The sequence below is a fragment of the Arvicanthis niloticus genome, chromosome 17, assembly GCF_011762505.2.
Source record: "Arvicanthis niloticus isolate mArvNil1 chromosome 17, mArvNil1.pat.X, whole genome shotgun sequence".
Classification (NCBI taxonomy): domain Eukaryota; kingdom Metazoa; phylum Chordata; class Mammalia; order Rodentia; family Muridae; genus Arvicanthis; species Arvicanthis niloticus.
In genome coordinates this window covers 44,579,537-44,587,842 of record NC_047674.1, presented here as the reverse complement: position 1 = coordinate 44,587,842, position 8,306 = coordinate 44,579,537, and positions in this window count along the sequence as shown.

Here is an 8,306-nt window from a genome sequence, read left to right as displayed (position 1 = left end):
GTCAAACGCATGAATTTGCCTTTATTTTACCCTAGAAGAATTAGTGAAAGTAGTGACTTGCCTAACTCATGGGATGTGCTAGGAGCTCTACCTACAAGAATCCAGTGCCCAGGTGATGACTGTGCCAGTGTTTCTTAACCTTTAGGTCATGACCCCTTTGTAGTTGTATACCAGATATTTACATTATATGTCATAACAGAAGCAAAATGACAGATATGAGGTAGCAACAAAATAATTTTATGGTTAGGGGTCACCATCATTTGAGGAGCTGTATTAAAGGGTCAAAGAATTAGCCAGAGTCTGAAACACTGGCCAAAGTAAAACTCAGCACACGATTTGCTGGATCAGTAGAAAATGAGCCAAGGAGAGACTGAAAGCAGGAGTCTCATCTCTGTTCTTCACTCATAGTTGATATACAGGAGCGACTCTCCTCCCCACAGCCAAGGTGGCATGTGCATTCAATTGATCTGTTTGGCTTAATAAGTTCTCCACACTTAGTACGCTGAAGTCTAACTTGATGTATAATGAGATTGCAGCCTACCCTTAAAGGCAAGCTCCAGCCACACAACTTCAAGCAAGACACAGCTCCCTTGTAATGGAAGGTCCTCTCCTGTCCTCTGCCTGCTCTGCATGGCTTCCTTTCTCTGTTTACAATACACAAGGTTTGGGCCAGGGGCGAGCATTCTGATCTTTGTGCTTCAGACTGATGTCTTACATACACTACAATCAGAGACAGGAAGACCTACAAAGCTAGTTTTTAAATGTTTTTATTCTATGTGTATGAGTCTCCTGAATGTAGGTCTGTGTACCATACATGAACCTGGTGCTCAAGGAACCCAGAAGAGGATATTGGGTTCCGTGGAACTGAATATACAGATAATTGTAACCACGTAGGGGTGCTGGGTCCTCTGAAAGGGCAGCAAGTGATCTTGCTAACCCATCTCTCAAGCCTTTACAAAACTAAGTTTTGCTGGATTGTTTTTTTGTAAACAGTACTTTAGTGTTACATGTGTCATGCATGTGAGCGTGTGCATGTGGACTTCTGTGAAGGGCTTTGTAACAGATAGAAACATGTTCTTCAATTCCAGTCAAGGGAATCTGATGGATGCTTCTGTCTCAGCAGTGTGGGAAGCAGGACACAGCCAAGAAGCTGACAATGAAAGCCAATGGCTCTGAGACACTTGTGACTTGAAGAGAAACACAGGGGGCTACTTGGACTCAGCTAGAGATGGTTACATAATTTCCCACCCTGTTACATAACGAATGCCCTAGTACAGAGTGTGCTTAGAAAACATCCATAATTTTTTTTTCAAAAGGGACACTGTGCAGAGCTCTAATTTTTTTTTAATGAATGCCCAATTCCTCCCAACCCCCCTTTTTAAATCAAATTCGTTCTTTCCTTTGGAAGCTCAATACCGTCAGTGTAGGGGAATGCTAGGGCCCTGTAAGGTGGGTGGGTGGGAAAGCACCCTCAGAGAAGCAGAGGGGAGGGGGGATGGGATAGGGGGCTTGTGGAGGGGAAACCAGGAAGGGGATAACATTTGAAATGTAAATAAAGAAAATAACCAATAAAAAATTGTAAAAGAAAATTTCATACATGTGTATCTTTCATTGTTTGCTCTCATTCCCACCCCTTAATAAAATCTCCCTCCCATCCTTATTATCACCTCATCCTTCCCCCCTGCGAGCCCGTATCCACACTCATGCCTTTTTGTTCTGTTTTGTGACCCACTTATTTCTTCCAGGACCAGCAGTGTGGCCATGGGTTTGGAGCTGTCCCTTGGAACCTGGTGTGCTCACCACTATGGTTTTTAAAGACAACTGAGGTCAAATACCATCCTATCCCCATGATTTGTTTGTTGGTAATAGTTCAGCCCCCTAAATCCCTTCCCTAATGTATGATTAGCTGTTTATAGGCCCAGTTTTGTGCCAGATTTGTGTAAGCAACTGCAACTGTTGTGAGATCATGTTTGCAAATGCAAATATATTCGATGAAATCTATTTCTGTATAACCAAACCAAGGCTGTGTCACCGTGTCTTAAGTATGTGTATTTCTAGATCCTGGACTCACAGTTTAATTTTTTTTTTTAAGAAGTCAAAGAGCAGTATACTTTGTTTGTTTGTCTTGGAGCTGGATATTTCGTACACAGAACTAGAGACTCTGTCCACTGTTCTTTCTGGCCAAGGAGGTGGAAGAAAGTCCAGCAGAAGGCAGAGCAGAGAGAAGCTGATTCTAACAGGTGAGGTGTATGACTGTTAGGGACTGAAGCTCAGACGACAGCATCTTTCTGTTGTTAGTGAGTAGGGGCCATGTTACAAAGGATATGAAATAACGCTCACATGATATTTCATCACAAAGCCCTTTCTCCTACTTATTATAAGAGGATTCCAAACCTAGGTCATGACTGGGGGGAAAAAGTGAGTGTGGTTTCCAGGATCAATAGAAAATGAGACCAGGTGAGATTAACTGACAGGTCTCATCCATGTTCCTCCTTCATACACAGTACACAGGAGTTCTCTCCATAGCCTGCCATAAGAACCGGTCCTTATATTCTGCTTATGGAGGAGTGTTCAAGCCTCAGAGGGGACCCACTCACTCATACTCACACACTGAGTGTCAGGTTACAAGATTGTTCCTGGTTTCTGGTCATCTCTCTACTCCTCCATGGAACCCTCCTAGTCTTCTGGAAACCAGCTTTGGATTTTTCCAGTCAGAGTGCCCGAGCCAAGTACATATTGGCATGGAAGGGGGTGGTGGAACATTCCATTCATCTTTATTCACGTATCCCTCTTTATTACTATTATTTTAAACTTAATCTTGTTGAGACAGGATCTCACTGTGTAGCCTTGGCTGGCTAGGAAATCATTATATAGGCCAGGGTGACCTTGAACTTAGAGAGATCCACTTACCTCTGCCTCTCCAATGTTGAGATTAAAGGGAGGTACCACTATACCCTATACATTGGGGTCTTTTTTTTTTTTTATGGGAACAACAGTTCAGAAATTTTGATGGGAAGAGAAAACTTGGACACTTCAACTTGGGTTCTCATCATTGGCCAACAAAGCTGATCGAATCGAGGGCATGCATCTATCTGAATAAGGTAATTGGCTTATTTTAAAAATCAGTGTGAGTTCGGTCAATTCTAGCTGGAAGTTCAAAGAATTCTATTTTTTTTTTTTTAATTTCTTTTTTTTATTGGATATTTATTTACATTTTAGAAGTTATTCCCTTTCCCCATTTCCCACCACCAGAAACTCCCTATCCCATGCCCGTATCCAGTTTTTATGAGGGTGTGCCCCCACCCACTCCCACCTCCTTGCCCTCATATTCCCCCGCACTGAGGCATCCAGCCTTCACAGGACCAAAGACCTCTCCCACAGATGTCTGACAAGGCCATCCTCCCCTATATATACAGCTGGAGCCATGGGTCTCTTCCATGTGTGTTCCCAGGCTTGCTGTTTAGACCCTGGGAGCTCTGGTTGGTCAGTATTGTCACTCTCCCCATGGGGCCCCACACCACCTCAGCTCTTTCAGTCCTCTCTCTAACTCCTCCATTGAGGACCCAGTGATCAGTTCAGCGGTTGGCTGTGAGCATCCACCTCTGTATATGTCAGGCTCTGGCATACCTCTAAGGAGACAGCTACATCAAGCTCCTGTTAGCATGCACAACAGTGCCTGTGTTTGATGACTGCACATAGGATGGATCCCCAGATGGGGCAGTCTCTGGACAACCCCTCCTTCAGTCTCTGCTCCACACTTTGTCTCCGTATGTATTTGCTCCCATGAGTATTTTGTTACTCCTTCTGAGAAGGACCGAAGCATCCACACTTTGGTCTTCCTTCTTCTTGAGCTTCATGTGGTCTGTGAGTTGTATCTTGGGTATTGTGAGATTTGTGGCTAATATCTACTTATAGATGAGTGCATACCATGTGTGTTCTTTTGTGATTGGGTTCCCTTACTCAGGATGATATTTTCTAGTTCCATCCACTTGCCTAAGAATTTCATGAAGTCATTGTTTTTAATAGCTGAGTAGTACTCCATTGTGTAAAGGCACCACACTTTCTGTATCCATTCCTCTGTTGAAGGATATCTAGGTTCTTTCCAGCTTCTGGCTATTATAAATAAGGTGGCTATGAACATAGTGGAGCATGTGTCCTTGTTATATGTTGAATCATCTTTTGGGTATATGACCAGCAGTGGTATAGCTGGGTCCTCAGGTAATACTGTGTCTGATTTTCCACCAGGCTTATTTTCAGAGTGGTTGTACCAGCTTGCAATCCCACCAACAATGGACGGGTGCTCCTCTTTCTCCACATCCTTGTCAGCATCTGCTATCACCTGAGTTTTTGATCTTAGCCATTCTGACAGATATGAGGTGGAATCTCAGAGTTATTTTGATTTGCATTTCTCTGATGACCAAGGATGTTGAACATTTCTTTAGGTGCTTCTCAACTATTAGAGTTTCCTCAGTTGAGAATTCCTTGTTTAGCTCTGTACCCCATTTTTAATAGGATTATTGGATTGTCTTGAGTCTAATTTCTTGAGTTCTTTGTATATATTGGATATTAGCCCTCTATCAGATGTAGGATTGGTAAAGATCTTTTCCCAATCTGTTGGTTGCTGTTTTGTCCTATTGACAGTGTCCTTTGCCTTACAGAAGCTTTGCAATTTTATGAGGTCCATAGCACAAAGACCTGTGTGAAGTTGAAAAAGTGAATGAAGTTCAAATCACTATATCCCTTCTGAAAACAAAGAGAAATAATTTTTCACTGAAGGACTTTTGTGTTAGTGGACACAATACCTAATAAGGGTCTCAGCCAATGGGCATTTTCTGCTGCTTCAGGACCCGAGCTCAGTATTAAACCTACTTCATATTCTTTTATGTCCCTTGTGAGTTGTAAGGGTTCAGAGGGCAGATTTTCCAGGGTAAGCACATTATGTTGTACACAGCAACACTGATATTTCAAAACTTAGAATAGCAGTGCAAAATACATAAGTGGTCACACAGGCATATGGTTTTCTTCTTGAGAATGAATACAAAGAAACATTACATAATAGATGATATTAGATCCATAAATCCTATTTATCGGAGACCTTTTTAAGTTTACATAGAATCAATATTAAAAGAAAACTTGGCCCATTCCAGTAAACAGGCATTGAAACACTAGGCATAGAAATTTGGGGGCGGGGGTTGGAGGAAAGTGTCTCTATAACAACTGATGTGTCTTGCAAAATGAAGCTTCACAGACCAAATTAGAGAGCAACACTAATCTGAGTCACGAACATTTTTAGAAAGTGTGATGGTTTTTATATACTTTGCCCAGTGAGTAGCACTATTAGGAGGTGTAGTCTTGTTGGTGTAGGTGTGACACTGTGGATGTGGACTTTAAGACCCTTGTCTTAGCTGCCTGGAAGCCACTCTTATTGGCCTTCAGATGAAGATGTAGAACTCTCAGCTCCTCCTGCACCATGCCTGCCTGGACACTGCCATGCTCCTGTTTTGTTGATAATAGACTGAACCTCTGAACCTGTAAGCCACACCATATTAAATGTTGTCCTTTTAAGAGTTGCCTTGGTCATGGTGTCTGTTCACAGCAGTGAAACCCTAGCTAAGACAGAAGGTGTTTCATGACAACAAATTTATTTACCAAAACAGTAGTTTTTTATCACTAACACCTATGACCTCCACAGCTATGACAACCATTTTTTTAACAGTAGCCAGCAGGATCCACAGCTGGGTAAATCCTTGTGATGTCATTTGTCCTGCCCTGGCCTACTTAGGACTTACCAGCACTATGAAAGCTAGCCAGAAAGGTGGAAACATCTATCTAGCTTCCACCTTGATTTCTCTGTCTTGCAGTCAAAGCATGAGGTGTCTTCAGGAACAGTGTCTTGCAATCTAGTTCTAGTGGGCAACAAAGAGCCGTGGCAATAGGATTTATTGCTTTGGGGGCCTCAGAACCATCCCTGAGCAAGAACTCCTAGGGAGATATCCTACCTTTGGCATTGGGAATTATAATAACATCTGGCTTCTGGGACCAACAAAATTCACCTGTGCAGGGTACCTCCATTTAAACTCCAGCTATTTCAGATCTTTATTTTACAAAGCAGTCGGTTTTCATATAACTCTGGGATGTTGTAAAGCAGTTTAGAGAATCAGTGCTGAACTTGTGAAAGGTATCTCCTTCTTGTATCCATACAGTTCAATAGGCTATTCTGATCATTTTATAAAAATATTGGCTTATTTAAATATCCACTGCCCAATGAAAGAGGCAGAGCCCAACCAAAGAAATACCCGGATATCGGGGGATGGTAAGTGTTCATGCTACATTAGAAGACAGATGGCAGGTATTTTCATAAAGCAATGGGCTTAAATATTCCTTCTCAAATTTTCTGGTTGGATGTCTTTGAAAATTATATAAGAATGGATTTTTGAAGAAATTTCCCATGATGTTTTTAATGAGTTTTATGAGTGTGAAACCAGCAAGGGGAGAATAACAGTATACAGGAAGCTGGTGCCCCATGGTAACAAGTTTCATGTAATATTGTATCTTAGTTTTATTGACTATTGTTGTGGTAAAATACCCTGATGAATGCAACTTTAAGAGAGGGGTTTGGTCAGCTCCCAGTTCTAAGCTATATTCCATCACTGTAAGGAAGTCAAGCAGGAGCTTGAAGCAGCTGGTCACATTCACAGTCAGGAACGAAGACAGGAGGATTGCTCCTATGTTTACTACATCTTCTCAGTTCTTAAATACAGTCCAGAATCCAAACCTATGGAATAGCACCACCCACAGATCTTCCTACAATATTGATATCGGCAAGAGAAATCTACCTAGACATGTCCACTGGCCAACCTGATTTAGATCTCTCATTGAGACTCCCTTTACAGGTGAATCTAGATTGTGTTGAATTGATAATTAAAACTAACCATAGTGGCTGGAGAAATAGCTCAGTATTTGAGAGCATTTGTTGTTCTTGCAGAAGGCCTGGGTTCAGTTTGCAGTATCCCCATGGTAGCTTACAGCCATCTGTAGCTCTAGTTCTAGGGGATCTGATACCCTCTTCTGGCCTCTGAGTACTAGGAACACACATGGTTCATAAACATACATGTAGGTTTAACACACACACACACACAAGGTCAAAGTAAATATATTATAAACAAAACATACAAATAAAACTAAACTTTAACCATCTTAGATCACTAAACAAAACTGAAGGATTTCAGGAAAGTAGCTAATAAAAACTAAACTTTTTATTATGAAAAATAAGTTGTCATACTGTGTGGTGGTTTAGTCCCATCACTTGGGAAACAGGGCAGGCAGATCTCTGTGAGTTCCAGGCCAGCTTGGTCTACATGACAGCCAGGGCTACACACAGAGAGACCCTGTCTCAAAAAACAAAACATAACAAAACAACAAAAATGTTTTCCTGGCCAGGTATTATGGTACATACTTTTAATCCCAGCACTCTAGAGGCAGAGATATGTTGGGGTGCATTGTATGAAGATGTGTCTCTGTATATTCACTTGTTGATTCTGTACCACCAGAGAGCTGAATGCTGGCAGGATCTTGGTAATTTTATTTTTATGGCCATCACTGATCTCATATTTTGTAAATATTCATCCTTCCTCCCTAGAATCCTTCTATTGTATCTGATTGGCTGTAATAAAGAGCTGACAGTCAATAGCTTAATAGCTGAGCAGGAAGTGGAGGGCAGAATGTGTGTGTGTGTGTGTGTGTGTGAGAGAGAGAGAGAGAGAGAGAGAGAGAGAGAGAGAGAGAGAGAGAGAGACAGAGACAGAGACAGAGACAGAGACACTGAGAAGAAGGGGAGGGAGGCGAGGGGGAGAGGGAGGGAGACTGGGAGAAATGAGACATGGGAGATTCCCCAGCAGACACAGGGATGAACAGACAGACCAAAGCAGAGCTAAGAGGTAGAGCTAGCTATGTACAGACATAGTGCCAGATTTAGTCAGGTTAAGCTAGATAGCTGGCTGGGAGACTGCCCTAGCTAAAAGGCCAAAGCTTGAAAATACTAAAAAAAACATTCTGTGTCATTATATTGTTGGCAGATGCAAGAAGGTTCCACTATAAAATTAGATAGTTCTCTGTGAGTTTAAGGCCATCCTAGTGCACATAGAAAGTTCCAGAACTGGAAAAGTTCCACAGTGAGATCCTGTCTCAAAAGAAATGAACAAACTAACAAACAAACAAAACCAAAATAAATATATGTTTCTAAGAAGAAAAACTGTTATTTGGGGCACTACTACATAATTACAGCCATGATTCTGCATGCTTAAGAG